The 23,696-nt window shown below is 33.6% G+C and overlaps 1 protein-coding gene and 1 long non-coding RNA gene across 2 annotated transcripts in view; one reads left to right on the top strand and one right to left on the bottom strand.

Annotated features, from left to right (window-relative positions):
- Positions 1–23,696, bottom strand: part of LOC139521954 (collagen alpha-6(VI) chain-like) — a 36,794-nt gene that overhangs the window by 4,746 nt on the left and 8,352 nt on the right. The window lies entirely within an intron of this gene.
- On the top strand, positions 548–20,655 carry LOC139521956 (uncharacterized). Its single transcript, XR_011664140.1, has 3 exons — positions 548–686; positions 18,857–18,975; positions 20,531–20,655. It is a non-coding gene; the product is annotated as an uncharacterized lncRNA (long non-coding RNA).

Below are 23,696 nucleotides of genomic sequence, written 5' to 3' on the forward strand. Positions count from 1 at the left end.
AATGTCAGAAAAATATAAAATGTTTTTATACTGCAACTAGTTGTGTTTATTTTATATAAAATATTGTAACAAAGCTCTATTGTGTACGATGTCAATTTCATCATGGCACACTTTCTCCACAATCAGGGTTCCATGAAGGGATGAAAATAAGTCTTTCGTTTGTGTTACGATTTGAATAGCTATCAATTTATTAATTTATGTTGCAGTATAAAAGCAATATTAGGTCAATGACAGAAAAATATAAACTTTTTTTGTGCTTTGCGCAAAACTGGGGAAGGGCTCGGTAGAACCTCGTCCTTCCCCAGTTTCTTAGCCTCATACAAAAAATATGTATGAGACGGCGAAACTTGGATAGGGCAAGATTTAAATGCGCCCTTCCTTTCCCCAGTTTTATTCAGAATACTAAAAAGTTTATATCTTTATGACATTGACCTAATATTGTTTTTTTTCTTACTGCAACCTAAATTCAAATTGATTTTTAAATCGTAACTGTTATATATTATTAGCATGAATATCAAACTGTGTGTATCCCTTAATGACCCCTGATTGCGGAGAAAGTATTGCATGATGAAATTGACATTGCATAAAATATAGAAATCAACGACAACGGAAGCCCACAATGAACGGTGTTTTAATCTTTTGCTGACGACAACTTCCAAATCTACATAGGACCAGGATTTTTTAAGGTAAAAAGTTACGAAATATATCAATGTAGTTCACATTTCATTTGGTTAGTTTGGTGATCACGAAATCAAATAACGTGTTCAAACTTGGGGCATTTTAGTTAGTTGCAGAACATGTCCGTCCTGGGACAACTCGGACCGTCTAAAAAAAGACAGCTAGGACCATCTATAATGACAACTCAGACAAAGACAAAAGGAACATGTTTACTAAGTTTCAAGTTGATTGGACTTCAAATTCATTAAAAACTACCTCGATCACAAACGTTTACCTGAAGTGGGACAGACAGATGGAGGAGTGCACGCACAGACCAGAAAACATAATGCCCATAATTGAGGCATAAAAAATTGTAAAGTAACAACTTTAGAAAATTATATGTATCAAGTATATTGCAGTAAAATAGGCTAGAAAGGGCTAAAGAGAAAAACAGTATCAGCGAATACACTGGTTGACAGAAAATTAGACTTTGAAATAAATAAATAAATAAAACATTTAAGGAAAAATAACGAGTCTGATGAGAAATATCTAAATTGATACTTCTTTTTTATTCCAATTTTGAGTATATATAAAATTATAACGTAAGCATAAAATTTGCCTCAATGTAGTTACTGCCCTGTAATAAAAGTGAGGTATGTGTATCTGACACAATATAGCTCAAGTTAAATGAAACCTTTTTTCAGACATTTCAAGTATATTTTAAATAATATTAATAATTTTATTATATGAATTTTTCGGAAGTGTTTCACGACTTTTTTTGGGGAAAAAATGAATTTTATGAAGAATCTGTTGCCATCTTATACTTTCGAATAGACCTGCAGAGTTTATTTTCAATGCATTGTAAGTCAGGTTATGTATTTTGAAACTACCACAGAACAAACCATTTATTTTTGTGATTATCAAGCCCCCCCCCCCCCCCCCCCCCCGAATATTAAACAGTTGCCTCCTTAGAAGGACACTATATGGACAACAAGCTGGATAAATAATAAAACACACGGACAATAACAGTAAGGGTATGACCTTTTGTTATTCTAAGGATGGGAATGGGGCAGCACGATTTTTTGCGGATTTTTTTAATTATTTTTAAAGTCTTAACTTGTCGCTAAGCATGCCTATTGATTCCAGCTCTTACCAGGCCACCATATTTACATTCCAAGACCTCCTGGCACCTCCCCCTTTTAACTCCAAAAATTAATTGATTTTCTACTTATTAAACACGAGTTTAAATTGATTGATTGTTAGTTGTTTGCTTTTAATGTCAAGCGTCTAATATTTCATATATTATAGTTAAGACAGGACGCGAAATTTAAAGTCATGTACGAAAAATGTATACAATATCATAACAAGTAAGGAGATGTGGTATGACTGCCAATTTGGCAACTATCAACTGGAGATCAATGAAGTAGTATTATCAATTATAACCAACCGTGCGGCCTTTGATAAAAAATGACAAATACCCATACTGTATATCAGTTATAAAAGGCCACGACAAAAAAAAATGTGAAACAATTAAGACGAAATAAACTAACGGCCTAAGGGACGACATCAAAAGTTCAATGAAGTATAACTAGAGGCTCTTAAGAGCCTGTGTTGCGCACCTTGGTTTATGAGTGTATTAAACAAAGGAAAACGATGGATTCATGACAAAATTGTTTTTTGGTGATTGTGATCTGTTCGTAGATCATACTTTACTCATCATTCTTGCTACTTACAATTTTCTCTATCTGTAAGGAACTTGGCCCTTTAGTTACAGAGGAACACATTTTGTAAAAACTTACCCAAATTTACAAAATTAATGAAAATTGTTAAAAATTGACTATAAAGGGCAATAACTCCTAAAGGGGTCAATTGACCATTTCGGTCATGTTGAATTATATGTAGATCTTAATTTGCTGAACATTAATGCTATTTGCAGTTTATCTCTATATATAATAGCATTCAAGGAAATAACCAAAAACGGCTAAATTTCTTTAAAAATTATCAATTGGGGGACAGCAACCAACCAACCAGTTGTACAATTCATATGAAATTTTTTAGAGCAGATATATAAAAATATACTTTAATAATGAGTTTGGCTCAGTTTGGTTGAATTTGGTCCAGTAGTTTCAGAGGAGAAGATTTTTGTAAAACATTTACGAAAAATTGGTAAAAAAATGACTATTAAGTGCAATAACTCCTTAAGGGATCAACTTACCATTTCAATCATGTTGATTTTTTTGTAGATCTTACTTTGGTGAACATAATGGCTGTTTACAGTTGATCTCTATCTATAATAATTTTCAAGATAATAACAGAAAACGGACAAAATTTCCTTAAAATTACCAATTCAGGGACAGTAACCCAACAACCCATTGTCCGATTCATCTGAAAATTTCAGGGCAGATAGATCTTGACCTAGTTAACAATTTTACCCGTTGTCAGATTTGTTCAATGCTTTGGTTTCAGAGTGATAAGCAAAAATATACATTTAACCCCTATGTTCTATTTTTAGCCATGGAGGCCATCTTGGTTAGTTTGGTTAGTTTGGCGGGTCACCGGACACAATTTTTAAACTAGATACCCCAATGATGGTTGTGGCTAAGTTTGGTAAAATTTGGCCCAGTAGTTTCAGAGGAGAAAATTTGTTTATAAGTTAACGACGACGGACGCTCAAAATTCGGATTTGTGGACATATTTTTCCTGTCGACAGAAATACATAACTTTTTTGTATTAAAAGATAAACAGATAAACATTATCTGTTTTATGTTAAATTATTTGTAAATTCTGTTTTATATATAAAATGTTCTTTAAATGTGTGCAATTTGTTGGTTTTTTTTCTTCAAATAATCCATATTTTTTTAACGAAAGTTTACTTTTGAACACTATTTTTATTTGTTTTTTTAAACTGAAAAAAGTTTTAAATGTCTGAATATCTATATTATTTCTTTTTATTAAACATAATTTGGCTAATTTATAAACTCTGCACTTTCCCTCTTTTTTGCCAAATTGAGTCCTGTTACCAGGAAATGGTAAACATATGGGGCTAAGGGAAGTAATATTTTTTTGTTAAGCTCTTGTGGCTCTATTCAACTAATAAAGTTTAATTCTGCGGTCACACTAGGCAACGATCGCACTACGATCTGTGAAAAAATGCAAATGTTGACGATCGTAGCGCGATCTTGAAGATCACAGTGAGGTCGTATCACGGTCGTGGCGAGGTCTTCAAGTTCGTGATGAGCGTATACAACTTTGAACATGTTCAAAGCAATCGTGGTGGAATCAAGTATTAGTGAGTTCGCACTAAGGTCGTGGTAAGATCGCAAAGGTCGCTGTATCATTATAGCGAGATCGTAGTGAAAGCGTGATTCTATTCGAAGGGACCAGTACCATAGTGTGGAAACGGAACTGTACGGTTTTCTTATAATTTGGTCATTCAGGAGACTATCAAAAGGGGCCCCGACATTTGCAAAATAACAAGTTGCTTGAAGAAAATTGGATGAACTCTTATGTTACTATATATAGCTATGTAACGTTTCTGCTTCAGGTTTTGGTAGCTTAAATATTCTCATAATGAACCAATAAAATAATAAGAAAGCTATGTGCATCCAAACGTTTTCCTTAGAATGATGGAGCTCCATGATGTGTGAAACGATCAAATTTGCCACACAACAGGGATCAAAAATGTATAAAAAAAAACGACGAAAAATGTCTAAAAAAACATCGAAAAATCAATGTTTGCTACCTGAATTTCCACATGTACCTTTTCTGATATATAGTCGTACCTGTCTGAAAGTTTTGAAGTCATTGATCCAGTAGAAATCTAAATATATTCATTTTCTCCATGTCGGATATTTTTATTGACTGTACAATCGCTTGCAAGTTTACTGTACAATCACTCTGAGCCTTCCTGAACAATATCAATGAGAAGAACATAAACCGTGTACTATCTCTTCTGCCACATTCATGATTAGTTTATGTTTTCCATGATACTTCTGTCATATAAATATTTATTAAAACTACTGTAATCCAATGCTGCAACACATGTCTGGAATGATTTTCTCTCCTTTTTCTGTTACAATTTAATATCAGTTATTTATTTTGTATTGTTATCAATTTTTTATACCTAAATTACACACTCAAAAGTTGAGTCTGACTGAGCGGATCCGACATGAGGGGAAAGGGAGTGTTGGTGATTGAAACCCCATTCAAGTTTTTCGATTTTATTTTTATTTTGTGGAATTTAAGGGTGTTCCGTGGTTTGGATCCCGCACCTGATCTGATATCGTCATTGATAGTATTGAATGATGATCCGATCATTCAACTGATTTTTTTTATAGTTTGGTCTTGTGTTGTGATAGGTTTTTTTTTTTTAGAAATTGAGCGCACACAGACATTTTTAACACCGCCAAATTCTGTATGTACCTGTTTTAAGTCAAAAGCCCGTAGTTCAGTGTTTGTCGTTTTTTCGTGTATGTCATATATGTTTTTCGTAAATTGTTTTATTATGAATTAGGCCGTCAGTTTGTGTATTAATTCTTATTTTTCATGTCGGAACCTGTTATTGCCGACTATAATTGCTTAAATCCATTTATTTTTTTAACTTTGAAAATCCTATCACATCTCCTTCTTTTTATATTGAAGAAATAAATAATTATGGTTTGATAAAATGTTGTTCTCACTAAAAAAAAACTTTTTCGTTAATTTGTCGGATTCTATAGTTGGGAATATTGAAAAGTTCCCGATATAAAAAAAATCATGTTGTTTTCTCTGTCTTTCAGATAACAAGGCCTCTCCAATCCTTGATAACATTTAATTTTACTTGAGCTTTTTCTTCCAGTAGTTATAGCTTGTAGTAAACAGAAATCTCATTGGAAATTATACCACATCTTCTTATTTTAATATCGTGTTTATTGACATATAATACGTGTCTTTTCTTGGATCCGTGGTTAGCTACCATCATTTCACATTCGAATTCCTTTATCAAGTTACAATATCCCGATCCTATGATGAAAAATTCTTTTTTTTATTGTGCAAATATGTATTTATTTATTTTTAAATTGCTGGTCAAAAACATATTAAGTAAAATTCGAAATATGCTAATTACCCTTGCAGAGCATCTAGTCACCCTTTTTATATATAAATATTTATTTTGTACGAGGATAATTTCATTTTTATTTTAGATTAGATTCTTAACATATTTTGTACTGTCCTTTTCTTTTCGTCTTGTATACTTATTCAGTGGTTGTTTGTTATGTGTTCAATTTGTTTTTCGTTCATTTTTTGTACATGAGTTAGCCGTTAGTTTTCTCGTTTTACATTGTTATAGCTGACTATGCGGTATGGACTTTGCTCATAGTTGACGGCCGTGCGATGACCTATTGTTGGTAATTTCTATCATTTTGGTCTCTTGTGGAGAGTTGTCTATTTGGCAATCATACCACATCTTCTTGTTTTTATATCTATTGTATACATTTTGTTTTTGTCTCTGATATAGTCACCTTAAAAGGGTTCCTTGATAGGATCTTAATTGTTAAAATGACTGGTTTTGTGCTTATTTTCATTTCAAATACCATATATGAATATAATAGGACAGACAAGGAATATGGAACGCCATAGCTGTGTCACAGTGGAAAAATGGACAAAAATTTATTTTGATACTTTTTGGACATTTTGTTAAAGATTTTGTAAAACCAGAGATTTTGTTATATTTGCAATATTTCACTATGGATTTTGATATTTTTATTGTGCAAGATTTAGGTCAAGTTTAGAAGATTAAGCTAATATAATTTCATGTTTTAATTTGGTTTTTTTTAAATGGCGACATTTTACTTCAAAATGATCTATAATTATTCCTGAGACTACCATAACACGTGTTATAGTAGTCTCAGATTATTCGTATTTGACAAGCCAAGGCTTTAATCCCATAAATAAGTCTGTATGTTCTATAATTGTTAATTTTTCTGTTATCCCTTATTTGAATTTTCTCACTCATTTAGAGAAATATTTGTCAAGTACAAGTAGTTTTGGTTTGTTATATAAACTATGTTGTTATTTTGATGTGGCAAAATGGATTTAGTATTACACTGAGCAGTCCCAACTCTACTTCCATGCTGAACTTATTAAATTATACATTGCGCTAACCAGAGTCGTCTTTTGTTACAAGAGCTAGTCCCAGAGTCAGAGTCCGTACTGTTTATTGTGTGTGTGTGGTTCCAGACCAACACATTTCCCAGTCACAGATACACCCAGAATCTATTTGTGATAGCTGTCTTTCGTTGTTCATATTTAGTATATGCTGTGAAAGTTTAATTATTTTCAGCGTTTTTTCTCGATTATGAGTGCCCTTTTTATTATGTTCACATGGTTCAGTAGTATAACAATTATGTTGAGCAATAACATCATAATGATCAGTAGAATAATCATTATATTGTGCAGATCTGGTATTTTATTCAGCACTTTAATCAATATACTTTTGTCTTTATATTCAGTACTTTTGAAAATATCTTCTGTCAACATATTATTATATTATGTAGATTTCTCATTATGTTGATTACAGAAACCGAAATATTCAGTGGTCAAACACACTTTTTATACGCCCGCCGTCTTTAGACGGGACGTATTATGGTATACCGTTGTCCGTCCGTCTGTCCGTCCGTCCGTCGTCCACACTTCGGACAATAACTCAAAAACGCTTTCACCAATTTCCATGAAACTTAAGTGAATTGTTTATATCTATTGACGTAAGCTCCCTTTCGTTTTTTTTAATTTCAAATTTTAAGTTTTGGATTTATGGGGCTTTATTTATAAAAAAAAAAGGGGATCCGTTGTCCACACTTCGGACAATAACTCAAAAACGCTTTCACCAATGTCCATGAAACTTTGGTGAATTGTTTATATCTATTGATGTAAGCAAGCTCCCTTTCAATTTTTATAAATTTCAGATTTTAAGTTTTGGATTTGTGGGGCTTTATTCATAAAAAAGGGGGATTTTTAACACTTCGGACAATAACTCAAAAAGGCTTTCACCAATGTCCATGAGACTTTGGTGAATTGTTTATATATATTGATGTAAGCTCCCTTTCAATTTTTATAAATTTAAGATTTTACATTTCCGTGTTATGAATTTTTATTCTTAAAAATGGGGGGATTTTCCAATTTTTGGACAATAACTAACACTTTTAAAAACAAGTTAAAAGAGCAACGGGCGTATCATGCGCTTTATTATCAGTACTGTTATCATTATGTTGAGTGAAATAAATATTATGTTCTGTAGACTGATCATTATGTTCAGTAAAATAAATATTATGTTCAGTTCAAACAACTTTAAGATCAGTGGTCAAAATGTTTTATGTTTGGTTCAAAAAATATTATACTAGGTGGTTAATCAATTACTTTCAGTGCTTTTTTTCATTATGTGGTGGTGGTAGACTTCCGAAAATAACCGAAAACATGTATATATTTTTCGGGTTTATTTTCATACTGGCAACATGTCGTCTGCTATACAACGTGCTCTTGTAGAACTTAATCTACAAATCTTTCAAATTAAAATTTTTAAAGATGATAGGATAGAAGATGACTCTTTTCAGCACCTTACTGATCAAGACTTGATCAGACTAGGTGTTGAAACTATTGGTGATAGAATAAAGATTGAGGGAAGCAATGAGGATGACTGTGACTATGACACAAACATTAGCAACTATAGGTCATCATAATGCCCCCAATAATTAGAAAAAGCCCCCGCATAGTCAGCTATAAAAGAGGGGGAATGATACCAGAGGGAGTGTCCCCGAAATGCTGTGTGGTAGACAGTGTTATTAATTAATTATTAGCGCCCTTGGTAAAACTTCAAATTTCATAATTAATGTATTTCATTGTTAAATAATTTACATGAAGCATATAAGTATATATTTGTTAATTGCATAGCTTTTGCTATTTGAATTCGTTGGTTAAAGATATTTATTTATATTGTAAAGTTTAATATTTGCATCGTCGCAAAATCTTTGGTTACCCTCTTTGTATATGTTCCGGACCATATGAATATTAGAGCTTTCTTACAAATTGACGAAAGGTACGAACGAACGTAAAGGGAGCACGTATTTCATTTCCACAATAACTGTTAAAAGAGTCTGTGTTTTATCCAGTAAAACAGAATTCTTTTCTAAATCAAATTTATTTTTCAAAAAAGAATAATATCGCAAATAATACACGATTTTGATATAATCAAACAGAGAAAAATAGTGTCAAATACACTTACGTCCGATACGTAATACTTACGTTAACCACGAGAACACACATTTCCGCGGGAAATTTTTAAGCACGAGTTTCACGATTAACTTTTCAATGGCATTATTGAAGTACGTTAGTCTAAAGGAGTAGGTCCGGTAAGGACCGATTTTGGCCTCAAATTTCAGGTTCATCTGACGAAAGATTTTGACCACTTTTTAAACACTTAAGTGTCTATTTCATTTAAATCAATTAGTTTATGTGAAAGATTTTAACTGATTTAGTCATTAAAAACGATCCGATTCAAGATCAAATATGAAAAATCTACCAAATATGCCGAAAAATGTCACTTTTCAGATGGTTTTTGTCAAAAACGAAAGTGGCCGCATCCGTGTTCATCCTCAACCTTTATATATATTATGTATTATCATAAAATACAACTTACATTTCAATATTAAGGATGAACACGAATGCGGCCACTTTCGTTTTACCTGAAAACTGTCTAAAATTTAACTAAAATGCTAGAATTGTGAAGATTTCAGTAAATTAGCATGACTTTATGGTGCTAGTACCCGATATATGTGCATTGTTTTGTCAAAAACAGCCCATATTTATGTAGCAGAAGCATTTTACTGTCCAATAAATAACTAAAAGTTTACATTTTAACAACTTTGTAAAACTGCTATATTTTGGGGCCAAAAAGGGGTCTTACTGAACCTACTCCTTTAACGACAAGATTAACATTTATTTTATTTTTTATAGTACACTTTCAGCAAATTGTCAAAGTGGAATATCGAGATTTGCTAAACAAAAATGATGAAAAAGTAATGTTAAATAAATCTAGAAAAACAGATTTTGTATATCAAGAAAATAAATCTACGATTTTACACCATATACATTGTGGATTTTATAATGACGATTTAATAATACACAAGTTTGGAAGATAGACGCGAAGTTATCACTTATCGTCCAGTGGCTAATATTTGATGAATGTTGAGGACTATAGGCAAAACGCAATTATACGCTAAAATATTCGTTCCATTGCCCCGGTATATCATATATACACATTAAGGGGGGGGGGGGGGGCGATGATTCAAAACATTGTAATATTGAAGAGTATACGTAGGGGAGGGGTCGGTTCTTAGTTTTTTAGGGGCATTTTTTTTGTCTGACTACTAGATATATTTAGGATATTTTGTAGTGTTATCTCATCCGACCTGGTGGTATCATATTTTAACATATCGTACGTCCCGACATCCTATAAATATATCGGAAAAGTCCAATTTAATAACTGTCGTTGCATGTAGGATAATTGTCCGAAGTTCCACGACTATTATTTAAATATGTCAAAATAAAGGATCCCTTAAACGAGTCTTACGTATGATTCGTCAAGCATACGTACCTTTCGTCAATTTGTAAGAAAGCTCTATATGGACCATACGCGTATGGTCATGACCATATGCGTATACTCATATGGTCCGACCATACGTGTATGGTCCGACCGTACGCGTATGGTCGGACCAAATGAGTATAATACTCGTTTGGTTATTAACGGGCCGGACCATATGAGTATTTGGACCATATAGGTATATTTATTTTTCCAAATTACATTATAAACGTTTCAATAATACAAGAACTTTATCTAAAAAAAACAGTGATGGTTTAAAACATGACAATTTTTTAATTTTATAATAAAAAAAACTACGTAAAAATTTAATATTGATGCCATAGTTAGTTTTCATCGCTAGTTACATGTACATTAGTGCATGTAGGCTTGGATGACATTCACTTCCACACGGTATCATAGCTTTTTTGCATTTGCAAGTTTTGTGCACGATCTTTTTCATTTACACATTTTGTTTGCGAGTGAAAAACAAGCCTTTTTTGCAGCTGCGTACAGTGATACCGAGGTCTTTGGCAATTCTGATGTCTACAGTGTTTTTAAGAAGCTCTAGATCTCAAATATCGTAAAATGTTTGACTGCAATACACCATCTTCACAACACAACTTAAATAAACTAATAGTATGCTACTTTCCAGTGACTTCTTATGTAACAGTTCATTAAGAAATTTTTGGAATTTAATTTTTTAGTCGACATATTGCCATTTACTCGTAATAACAAATCGGTTATGACCATCGGTAATGACCATCGGTATAAAATGTGTTTACTTTAAATTTGACAATTAAGTAAAATTAACAATGTGAAACTTCTTATTTTTATTTAGCTTATCTTTTTATTATAATATAACGATAAAATTACCTATATGATAGCGTCTTTTGAATGAACGGTCATACCATATGAAGAGTTTAGAAGTATTACAAGTAAACTGTAACAGAGTGTTAATTACCCCGACCATACGCGTATGGTCGGACCATATGAGTATATACCCATATGGTCATGACCGTACGCGTATGGTCCAAATACTCATATGATCCGGAACATATACATTCAGTGAGAAAGTTATATATTTTATAGATCATACAGACACCAAAATAGGAAATTGATAATTCTTGTCTATCCTTTTATTGATGCGTTTTGTTATTTGATTTAGCCACGTGATTATGGATGTTCCGAATTGAGTTTTCTCTTATACCCCATGGCCAGTCCCACTAAGCCACGATCGCACTACGATCTGTGGAAAAAATGCAAATTTTGATGATCGTGTAGGTCGCAGTAAGGTCGTACCACGGTTGTGGTGAGATCTTCAAGATCGTGAAGAGCGTGGCCATCTTTAAACATGTTCAAAACAATCGTGGTGCGGTCGTGGCGAAATTAGGTCGTGGTAGAAGCGTAGTGGAAGCGCATTAAGATCGTATAAGATCGCAAAGGTCGCTGTACAATCGTTGCGAGAGCGTAGCGAAAGCGTGTTTCTATTCGGAGAGATTGCGCTACGATCTCACAGCGACGTTATCACGACCTTAAGTTCAGTATTTTTGTGATTTTACTCTCTACTCTGTTACCGGCCACAAAAGAGCTCATCAACCAGAGAATTAAGTGAATAAACACAAAGCTGTAATAAATTCCAGTAATTTTAAGTTTTGGAAGCTCTTTGGTATTGTATTAGGTACTTTAAATGAAAAGAAAAGTTACAAGTAACATGTCAAATTGATATTAGTTTAAACGAGTAAACACTAGGGACTATATTCGTGAACAACGAAGCGAAGAAGAACAGACAATTGTGGTCTCGGTCGTATATTGGTATGACGTCGTCGTCGTCGTCCGAAACGTTTGGTGTTTTCGCACTTTAACTTAAGTATAAGTAAATAGAAACATGTGAAATTTAAACAAAAGGTTTATGACCATAAAAGCAAGGTTGGGATTGATTTTGGGAGTTCTGGCCTTAAAGGCATAAAACTTTGCTCAGTGCTCGGAGCACAAAAATCATGCTCGAAACATGAAATCCAGCAATTTAATTGGTTGATTTTCGAGTCCAAGTACAAAAATCATGCTCGAAAGTTTTATGACCGTGAGGCCAGGTCCCAACAGTTTAGGAATTAGGGACAAAAAGGGCCCAAAATAGCATTTTACTTGGTTTTCGCACAAGAACTTTCAGTAAACAGAATTCTATTAAAGGAGTAGGTACGGTAAGACTCCTTTTTGGCCCCAAAATATAGCAGTTTTACAAAATTGTGATAATGTAATCGTTAAGCCATTTTTTGGAAAGTAGAATGATTCTGGTACATAAATATGGGCTGTGTTTGACAATACAATGCACATATATCGGGTACTAGCATCATAAAGTCACGCTAAATTACTGAAATCTTCACAATTTCAGCATTTTAGACAAATTTTAGACGGTTTCTGTCTAAAATCATCTTCGCTAGCCAAGGGTTACGAGAGAGCGGGAGTGGTTCGTAACCCTTGGCTAGCGAAGATGGTCTAAAATGAAAGTGGCCGCATTCGTGTTCATCCATAATATTGAAATGTAAGTTGTATTTGATGATAATACATACTATATATAAAGGTTGAGGATGAACACGGATGCGGCCACTTTCATTTTTGCCCAAACCATCTGAAAAGTGACGATTTTGGGCGAATTTGATAGATTTTTCATGTTTAAGCTTGAATCAGAGCGTTTTTAATGACTTAATCAGTTGAAATCTTTCACAAAAACTAATTGAATCAATTGAAATAGACACTTAAGTGTTTAAAAAGACTTAGTGTCTAAAATATTTCGTCAGATGAACTTGAAAATTGAGGCCAAAATCGGCCCTTACCGGACCTACGTCTTTTAACATAAGGTTTATGACCACAAAAAGAAGGTTGGGATTAATTTTGAGAGTTTTGGTCCCAACGGTTTAGGAATTAGGGGCCAAAAACGGTCCAAAACAAACATTTTTCTTAGTTTTTGCACAATATCTTTAGTATAAGAAAATAGAAATCTATGAAATTTTCACACAAGGTTTATGACGACAAAAGGAAGGTTGGGATTGATTTTGGGAGTTTTTGTTTTCGTATAAAGCTGCGCCCTGCGGAGCATCTGGTTCTTTCAGTGGCACAAAAGCGTGGAATTCATTATCCAGTGAAATAAAAAAAAATTATACTATAGGTGTTTTTTATACGACCTCAAACATTTTTTTGGATTGTATAATGGTATAATGTCGTTGTCGTCTGCGTCGTCCGAAGCCCAATTGGTTTCCGGACAGTTTCTTTAGTTTAACAAAATAGATCTTAATGATTTTTTTTCCTAAAGGGTCAATGCCACAAAAGGAAGGTTGGGATCGATTTTGGGGATGGTTGTCCAACCGTTTTAGAATAAGAAGCCCAAAACAAGGATTTTTCTAGTAAGGATAATAACTTGTGTATAAGTATTTCATTTGCTCTGAAATTGTACCACAATGTTTAAACCCACAAGTAGAAGGTTTGGATTCGTTTACGGGGTTATGGGTCAAAAGTTTAGGAATAAAGGGCCAAAAAGGGACCAAAAGCCAGCATTTTTCTAGTTTCAAGACAATAAATTGTGTGTAATTGTATTGACTTCTCTAAAATTGTACCACAATGTTCCACATAACAAAGGGGAGGCTAGGATTAAGTTTTGGAATAATTGTCCAAAATATGTAGGAATTAGTGGGGCCAAAAAAGGGCAAAAAAGAAGCATGTTTCTAGTTTCCAAACAAAATTTGTTTAGGTGAATGAATCTCTCTGAAATCGTAATACAAGGTTCCATACTACAAAGGAAATGATGGGATTGAGTTGAAGGGTTATTGCTTAAAAAGGGGGTTTCAATAAGTTTTTTTAGGGGGGGTTAAATTTTTTAAGGGATTCCTTTTTTTCAAAAAATTTCGAAATTCGAATTTTGAAAAATTTCAAGAAGAAGCCTTCAATTGCACAGTTTTGTATAGTAGATTTGTTAGATCTCTGGCCACATTTATTTTGTGACAAAAACCTTAATTATGACAAAAATTCGATCACAATCCAAATTTAGACAGTATGAAGCTTCAATATTGTGACCAAATTTTCTCCAACCGTTCAGGGTTGCACCACTGCGGTCGTATACAGATGTGCCCTGCGGAGCACCTGGTTGTTGTTGTAATTATAGTTTGTTTATTTAGATCTATTGTTTACATTTGTATATAAGTAAATTATTCATTTATGTAGTTGATATTTTATGTAGAGCGCCTTATTGAAATTTGGTTTAATCCTAATGAGTTTTATTATATTATTATTATAACTCGGGGTGAGGGTCCAGCCTCCCTTTTTGGGAAAAAAATCCTGCTTGCTTATAAAGGGAATCACCGAAGCTTGACTGGAGCGAGGCCCCTCTTAGGCAGTCAGCGGGGCCCCACTCATGAAAATTACTGAATCCGCCACGGGATGTTGCCATCAAAACTGTGTCACTTAAAATAATTTGTCTCCGGGTATATTGTTATGCAATCTGTAACTTTACTACAATGGTTCTTTTATGGTTGCCATGGTAATGGTTGTTTTGTTTTAAGGGGACAATAATTTGATGGTTTTTTTTTTGGGGGGGGGGAGTTGACGAATAGATCTAATCATTTTGATCTGTTGCTACGCAAGTTTATATTTTACTACAGCAAAGCTTCATTTTTAGGCAGTTAAGCTGCCTTATGCGAGCACTCTGGATTTGTGTGCTACCCAATAAATGCTGAAATACGTGCCATTGTTATAATTTAGCTGGCTACTATATTATTTGTAACTTATTGGACAGTTTTTTTATACTTTTCATTCTGAATTACAAAAAATATGACAAGAAAAACCTTAAATGATCGTCGATTTTCCCAAAAGTTTTGAAGTTGCACATAGGAAGTAGAGCACATTTTGAGGTGTGCCTTGATTGGCAGAAACTCGTTTACAGATTACAGATTAGGAATCCTTATGTAGTTTATTATCCTCTGAGCTTTTGGCTAAGATGTCAAAGAACAAATGTATGAAATATCTAATCGCCGAAAATCTCTAAAGACAAGTAGTTAAGATTTCCCAAATTGCAAAAGTCGTAGGAATATTGTTTGTCGACAATACGTAGTCAACTACGTATATAAGTTCAACTGTTGGCGGCAATTTTGAATTTAAAAGAAGACGAAATTTTCGTATCTTTTCAATTTGGACGCAGGGTTTTAAATTAGCGGTGGTCCAAGGTCTGTGACCTTCCACTTTTGCAGTCGGACTTTCTACTTTGTTACTAGCTACGCACGACATGCCCGACGGACCTTGAAATAATATAAAAAAATAACTTTTTTACCAAAGTTTCCTAATAAACGATCTCAAACTTATATTCATCATTACTATTCATGACAGCCATGTTCAATTTGTTCTACCGCTAGCTTTATACATAAAATCGCCGATAAATAATGTGTAAATCCGAGTAAAATCGAATCTCACTATCTGTCAAAAACAACATTGAAACCAAAATGGCTGCCACGAGATTACAATATCGGATCCGATTCCGGAAGCGGGTAAAGGTAATCCCGGATTTGGCTACTAAAAAAATCCAGACAGGTTACAAAATACATCTATGCATCTATGCATGTTAATAAATATAAACACTAGAATTAAAAACCAAAAGACTTAAATGAAAAAGAAAGAAAAAGCAGAAAATATTTTGTACACCAATTTTAATGTGAAAATCCAATACATTGTGACAGCTGGGAACAGCTTATCTAACAATATATATGTTCCTGGTAACAGTATAATTTTTTTCATCAGTGATAAATGGTGGTAATGCATGTTAAATGCTTTTCAAGTTGAACATATTACTGCAATTTCAAGGGGTATTTTTTCCTTCTCAATTTTGATAGGTCAGTTAAAATAGCTGGAAGTTTCTTATATAAAAAAAAGATGTGGTATGATTGCCAATGAGACAACTATCCACAAGAGACAAAAATTACAAAACTTGGTAAAGGACAAGATCCCCACCCCTAAACCATATATATATATATATATTCATGTATGGGACAATATAACAAATCATATGAAATATAGGTGGAATTCGTGGGGCCACTCTGTTTGAGAATATATAATGGTCGAGATCCACAATCTTAAACAATATATATATTTATGTATGGGACAATATTACAAATCAAATGAATTATAAGGGGGTCCCTATGGTCACTGTACCCCCTCCTGTTTGAGAACTTGGAAACATTCGAGATCATCACCCCTTTACCATATATACTCATGTATAAGACTATATAACAAATCAAATGAAATATAGGGGAAGTCCCTGTTGTCACCCTACCCCTCATGTTGAAGAACTTTGAAACAGTTGGGATCCCCAACTCTAAATTAAATGAAATATAGGGGGAGTCCCTGCAGTCACCTGATTGAGAAATTGGAAAGAGTCGAGATCCCAACCTTTAAATTAAACCATATATATTCATGTATGAGCACTAATCAAATGAAATATAGGGAGGGTCCTTAAGGTCACCCTACCCACTCCTGTTTGATAACTTAGAAACATTCATTCATTCATATCTTTATTTCCTTTATCCCCACCCCTCAACCATATATATTCATGTATTGGACAATTTAACAAATCGAATGAAATATAGGGGAAGTCACTGGGGTCCCCCACCCCTCCTGTTGGAAAACTTGATAACGGCCGAGATCCCCACCCATAAACCATATAATTATATTCATATATGGGACAATATAAAAAATCAAATGAAAAATAGGGGTAGTCCCTAGGGTCACCCCACACCCTATTGTGTGTGTTTTTAAAACTTGCAAAAGATTGAGATACCAACGCCTAAACCATATTCATTCCTGTTTGTCATTTCAGAAAAGATTGAATGACATACAAGGTCAATCTCATATGTGACACATATGCATATCACTTTGCTAGACCCTAACACCTGTCATTTTATTCCAAACTTAGACATCGTTGATTTGGAGTGAAGGTGGGAGTCGTTTACATTTACTATGGACAGGTCAGTCAGACCTCACCATTGATCCCTGTAGTAGTAAACATTTGTCTGATTTGTGTCTCATAACTTTTGTACTGTACAACACAAACTCAGTTTGCTTTCCAGGGAAGCAAGTCCATTCATACTTTTACAAGCTCGTACTAAAGTCATCTTGAACCATTAACAGTCAACTAATACGAACAATTACGATCAACTAGAAGAACTGCAATCATTGCAAATTTGTACCACTGCTGACTCATGAAAGACTCATGACCACGAACGGTCATGTGCGTTGCTATTGAAAACCTTAATAAAATATGAATTATTTGCCTTAATAATTAATTCATTAAATGAACATAAATGTACAATTATATATAGATAAAGGCAGATGTGGTGTGAGTGCCAATGAGACAACTCTCCATCCAAATAACAATTTAAAAAAGTAAACCATTATAGGTTAAAGTACGGCCTTCAACACGGATATTCAATATGAATGTTTAATGTTTGTTCTTTTAAATCTTTAAAAAATGTTGAAGCAACATTGCCACAGTTTTCGTAATTATGTTTGCCTTGGTTTTTGGTTAACTGCCTACAGTGCTTACAGCGCTTTGATTACTTTTTTATACGCCCATCAAAATTGTGACGGGACGTATTATGTTATACAAATGTCCGGTGTCCGTCCGTCTGTCCGTCTGTCCGGCGTAAACATTTCGCGCCGTAACTTGAGAACGACTTATCCAAATTTCACGAAACTTATTGTAGTTGTTTCTTATGATAGTCAAATGATCTGTATACTTTTCGGTCAAAATAAGATTAAAACTTTTTGAGTTGCGGCACTTTGTAACTAAAACAGGGGGGTGTTTTTTTCACATGTCGCACTGTATATCAAAAACAATTTTTGATTATTGCTTAAAACTTTACACACTTCTTAGTTATATTAATTTTAAGATCTGTATACTTTTTGGTGATGATTCAAAATTTCATTTTTGAGTTATTTAGTATTTTGTAAAAAAGGGGAGGGGATTTTTACATGTCGCGACGTATCTCAAAAACGATTTATGATTATTGCTTAAAACTTTACACACTTTTTTTGTTATATTAATCTTAAGATCTGTATACTTTTTGGTGATGATTTAAAATATTGTTTTTCAGTTATTTAGTATTTTGTAAAAAAGGGGGAGGGTATTTTTACATGTCACGCCGTATCTCAAAATCAATTTATGATTGTTGCTTAAAACTTTACACACTTCTTTGTTATATTGATCTCAAGATCTGTATACTTTTTGGTGATGATTTAAAATTTCATTTTTCAGTTATTTAGTATTTTGTAAAAAAGGGGGAGGGTATTTTTACATGCATGTCACGCCGTATCTCAAAATCAATTTATGATTATTGCTTAAACTTTACATACTTCTTTGTAACATTAATCTTAAGATCTGTATACTTTTTGGTTTTAATTCAAAATTTTATTTTATATTATTTCATATTTGTTTTAGCCCACTTTGCTATATTCATAAATTTTTATCCGTTATCATTGTCCGTTAACTTATCTAGAATTGTAAAAACTGGTTTCCTCTGCATACTAATGAGCTTAATTATTTTACCAAAATAGGGAACAAGAAATCTTCATAGGGATACATAGATTGAACATTTTCTAAATGAATCCACAGAACTCTGTGTCTCATCTGCAGTTGCTGCTGTTAGTGTAAAAGTGTGATGTTGACTTTAAAAGTGAGTATATTTATTAGTAAAATACAGAATTTAAAAAAATTATGTATGTGCATGCATCATACTCCATCCATGAACTATGGATAATAAAAACAATGTTATAGCAATGACTAAAAAATATTCATAGATCTAATTTTAAGGGTTAACTTATTATAGCTCTTCATCTTTTATATACGCTTTGGATTTTAAATATTTTGGCCACGAGCATCACTGAAGAGACAAGTGTTGTCGAAATGCGCATCTGGTGCAGAAAAATTGGTACCGTTAATGTTATTATTAAATTTTTGTCGAGCCTGCAACTTTTGTTGCAGAAAGCTCGACATAGGGATAGTGATCCGGCGGCGGCGTTAGCTAACTTCTTAAAAGCTTTATATTTTAGAAGGTAGAAGACCTGGATGCTTCACAAATTGTATATAGATGCCTCATGTTACGAACTTTGGGTCAGTAACATGTCCAATGTCCTTGACCTCATTTTCATGGTTCAGTGACCACTTGAAAAAAAAGTTAATATTTTTTGTAATGTTAAATTCTCTCTTATTATAACTAATTGGATAACTATATTTGGTATGTGCATACCTTGCAAGTACTTCATGCCCATCAGACAGTTTTCACCTGACCTCAACCTCATTTCATGGATCAGTGAACAAGGTTAAGTTTTGGTGGTCAAGTCCATATCTCAGATACTATAATCAATAGGGCTAGTATATTCGGTGTATGGAAGGACTGCAAGGTGTACATGTCCAACTGGTCGATGTCATCTGACCTTGACCTCATTTTCATGGTTCAGTGGTTATAGTTAGATTTTTGTGTTTTAGTCGGTTTTTCTCATAATTTATGCAATAGATCTTCTATATTTGTTGTATGGAATGATTGTAAGGTGTACATGTCTAGCGAGCAGATGTCATCTGACCTTGACCTCATTTTCATGGTTCAGTGGTCAAAGTTAAGTTTTTGAGTTTTGGCCTTTTTATCTAATACTATATGCCATAGGTCAACTATATTTAGTGTATGGAAATATTTTATGATCTATATGTCAGTCGTGCAGGTTTAATTTGACCTTGAACTCATTTTCATGGTTCATTGCTCAGTGTTAAGTTTTTGTGTTTTGGTCTGTTTTTCTTAAACTATAAGTTATAGGTCAACTATATTTGTTGTATGGAAGCATAGCTGTACATGTCTGCCTGGCATGGTTCATCTGACCTTGACCTCATTTTCATGGTTCATTGGTCTTTTTTTAGTTATCTTGGTTAATGTTAAGTTTATGTGACAGTCTTTAATAAAGCTTTATACTTAGGACTATCAACATAATATCAATGATAAGTAAAGAAGGCGAGATATTTCAGCGTGTGCACTCTTGTTTATCTTGTTCTAGTTTATCATGGAGACTGCAATGATAAATTATAAATCACAAAAAATCCTTAATCTCACCATTGCACGTGTCAGAAATGCTAAATATATGGACTCATCTTAAAATTCCTTAATAATAACCCTGATTGGTAAGGTTACCGTAGTATTTGATGATTATTTAAGAAAATTGTACCCTGAATTTTATTTTTAGATTTCAGCAACAGAATGAAGAATTCAAAGAGTCTAATACGGTTTATTAAACAGGATTTTATCATTGAATCAACATCCTACAAGAATATAACATACAAATAAGTAATTATGTGCAGGCCTGCAGGGAAGAACATTTAAACAAAACTGTAAGAGACATACAGTGGTGGTGTATTTTTAAAGAGACCGAAAGAACCTATAATAACTTGCCATGAGTGTATATTTTCAAAACCAGAAGCTCGTTCATAATAATATACAATTTAAATTAAAATTATTGTATGAACATTACAGATAAAGTCCCAAAAGAGAAAATTTAGTTTTAAATGAAACATTTAAGTACAAAACATTGAAATAGTCCTTTCCATGTTGTGTGACATGTAGAAATTTTATGCTTTCACCATTCATGTAGCTCCATATAGAGGAATGGGTCCCTGTCCCCCTCCCCCCCCAAAAAAAACGCATTCGTATCCGACAGCAATCAATCGATAAAAAACACCAAACAAAAATCAAAAGGGAAACATACCATCGACACTTGATACATGTAGCATGCTCTGCATTGTGAATGAAAACTAAATCAACAAAGATTTTTTTTATGTTTTTTTGGACATGAGACAAGCAATGAGAAGGTCCCTACCTTGGTACAGGCGTTTGAATAAATTATGTTTAGAATATTAAGTTGATAAATGGATTAGAAAAAAATCTTTCGTTCTGTCTTTTGCAAGTAAGACCCTTTTCCCTGAGTAATTTGTTTCAAAGTTGATCAACAAATACAACTAAAATCCAGGATGCGAGTCATCGATGTACATGACTTTGCTTGTCTTCTTGCTTTATTGTCATGCCTGTGACATGCGAAAGATACAGATAACAATCCTACGGCGTTAGCTATTTGTATTGAGCTTGATATTTTATATGGTAATTGACTTTAACTGGAGGCTTCATACCTTGTGGCTTATACATGTATAACGAAAGTCTGTATTATGTCTGTTGGCCTTGACCTCATTTTCATTGTCAAGCAACTGCTTGAAAACAAATTTCTATTTTTAACCGGATTTTTGTGACAAAAATGTCGGTTATTGATTTGGGGATGTACGGCGGTCGGGCGGTCGGGCGGGCGGTCGGTCGGGCGGGCGGGCGGGAATCAAATGTTGTCCGTGCATTAACTCATGAACCGTTCAACCAAAGCTTTTAAAATTTTAATATGTTGTTACTGACAACTAAATGAAGGTCAAGTTCAATAATGGCGATTTTGACTTTTACCGTTCAGGAGTTATGGTTCTTGAAAGATTGAAAAATGGAGTTTCCAGTCGTGTCCCTGCATTTACGCATGAACTGTTCTACCTAAGCTTTCCAAATTTTAATATGTTGTTACTGATGACAAAATGGAGATCAAGTCCAATAATGGCGATTTTGACTTTTACCGTTCAGGAGTTATGGTTCTTGAAAGATTGAAAAATGGAGTTTCCAGTCTTGTCCGTGCATTTACGCATGAACTGTTCTACCTAAGCTTCCCAAATTTTAATATGTTGTTACTGACAACTAAATGAAGGTCAGTTCAATAATGACGATTTTGACTTTTACCGTTCAGGAGTTATGGTTCTTGAAAGATTGAAAAATGGAGTTTCCAGTAGTGTGCGTGCATTTACACATGAACTGTTCTACCTAAGCTTCCCAAATTTTAATATGTTGTTACTGATGACAAAATGGAGGTCAAGTTTGATAATGACGATTTTGACTTTTACCGTTCAGGAGTTATGGTTCTTGAAAGATTGAAAAATGGTCACGGTTTCCAGTCGTGTCCGTGCATTTACGCATGAACTGTTTTACCAAAGCTTCCCAAATTTTAATATGTTGTTACTGATGACAAAATAAAGGTCAAGTTCAATAATGACGATTGCGACTTTTACCGTTCAGGAGTTTTGGTTCTTGAAAGATTGAAAAATGGTGTTTCCAGTCGTGTCCGTGCATTTTCTCATGAACCATTCAACCAAAGCTTTTGAAATTTTTATATGTTGTTACTGATGGCAAATTAGAGGTCAAGTTCAATAATGACGATTTTGACTTTTACCGTTCAGGAGTTATGGTTCTTGAAAGATTGTGAAATGGCGTTTCCATTCACGTTGTTGCATTTACTCATGAACCATTCAATCTAAGCTTTTCAAATTTTAAGATGTTGATACTGATGACAAAATGGAGGTCAAATTTGATATTGACGATTTTCACTTTCACCATTCATCAGTAATGGTTCTTGTGATATTGCCAGGACACAAATAAATATTAATAAATCCGGTTTGCTGTCGTTGTGACAGCCTCTTGTTATTATGTTATTTTCCCACTTACCTATTAATGAACTACCGAATTGGACTATTTAACGGATTTGTAATAACATGAGCAACAGGATGGGTGCTACATTTATATGTGGAACAGGATCAGCATATTCTTCAGGAGCACCCGAGATCAAACCCATGGTGGGATTCGTGTTGCTTAGTCATTAGTTTTCTATGTGTCTTGTGAACTATTATTTGTTTAATTTGCACAGGTCATTAGTCAATGTTAAATTTAGTTTTTTTGTCTATTTCTTTTAGCAATACTAGTATATAAAACTAGATATAGTGTATGAAATGATTTTATGATTTAAATGTCTTGTCTAGCAGGGGTAATCTGACGAGTCACCTTGACTTTATTTTTTCATGGTTCATTGGTCAATATATGTAATTTTCATTGTTTTGGCTGTTTCTTGTATGAGATAAGCAATAGAAAAACTATATTACGCGTGTATAATGATTGCCAGCTATACATGTCTTTCTGACTTAAATTGGTTTATCTCACATTGACTTCATTTTCATGGATCTTTGACAATGTGTGATGTATGTGACACCTGTACTAAAACTCTAACCTTGGTCTATCAGCATAAAATAATTCGTGAATATAAAAGCAAGCGAAACGTTTCAGCTTGAGCATTCTCGTTGCATCTTATAAGTTGTATTTGTCTGAGACATTATTGGTTAGAGCTTTCAGGACTGACTTTAATTGTTGAGGACCAAGAAATTTGATCAACAAGAAAGAAATAAAGATAGGTTGTATAAAACATGCTCACGACCAAAAAAAGTCATATTTACTTTCTATAATATTATCTACAATATGTTCAGTTTAACTGTTAAATTCTTGTGAAG

Source organism: Mytilus edulis, chromosome 4 (assembly GCF_963676685.1).
Source record: "Mytilus edulis chromosome 4, xbMytEdul2.2, whole genome shotgun sequence".
Lineage (NCBI taxonomy): Eukaryota > Metazoa > Mollusca > Bivalvia > Mytilida > Mytilidae > Mytilus > Mytilus edulis.